Consider the following 909-nt stretch of genomic DNA (forward strand, 5'->3'; position numbering starts at 1 on the left):
GGGGGGGGGGGAATCAAAATAGAGAGAAGGAAATAGCTGGAGAGAGAGGTTGGAGAAAAGAAAGTTAAAGAACAGTCTAACAACAGTGTGTGTGTGTTAGCGGAAAAAGGAAGTGTTTTTAACAAAACTCCAAAATATACACCCCTATATTATACCTTTTTCATGTTTTTACCCCTCTTATTTAATAAACTTCTATCCAAGTACCCTACATTTTTAAATCCAAGTCAAAATGATTTGTACGAAACCGGACGTATAATGTATACTAGTGTGTTTTTTCCACGGACTGTTATAATAAATAAAGGTTCGGTGTTGTACAAATTAATGGTTCCACTCTGATTTGACCTGTATCTTTTCTAGTTTTACTCGGTGAAACAGACTGATCAAAGTAAAAGACAGTTGTGGATAACTACAATAGTACAGGGACTATAATGAAAAAGTATCCTTTTTCTTTTTTATTTAGAAGGAAAAAGAGAGGAATAATTTTAAAATTTTAGAGAAAAGTTTGAAATTAGGGAAATAAAAATTGGCGGAAACCGTAAAAGCGGAGTAAATGGCAAGTGGACGTTTTATCGGAAACTGATGAAAATTTTAATTGTTTTTATCGACTCCTTGCTTAAATGCTTTGCCTCAAATTGTGTTATACTTTATCCTAAATAAATCAATTATTACTCCTGAATAGTATTTCTTCAATTAATTTTAAAATAAGCTCCACCTAAGATTCAATTAATGTCACTATCTTTTATACTTATAAGTGTAATCAAAATAATTGCATCCGCCATTCCGTCTACCCGAATTATCAATATATAAACCATTTAATATAATTATCTATCTCCCCCCCTCTACCCATATAATTTTGATTCTCACCTTTTTTTATTAATGAAAAGAATTGGAAAAAAAAAAAAAAAAAAA

Source organism: Camelina sativa, chromosome 6 (genome assembly GCF_000633955.1).
Source record: "Camelina sativa cultivar DH55 chromosome 6, Cs, whole genome shotgun sequence".
Taxonomy (NCBI): domain Eukaryota; kingdom Viridiplantae; phylum Streptophyta; class Magnoliopsida; order Brassicales; family Brassicaceae; genus Camelina; species Camelina sativa.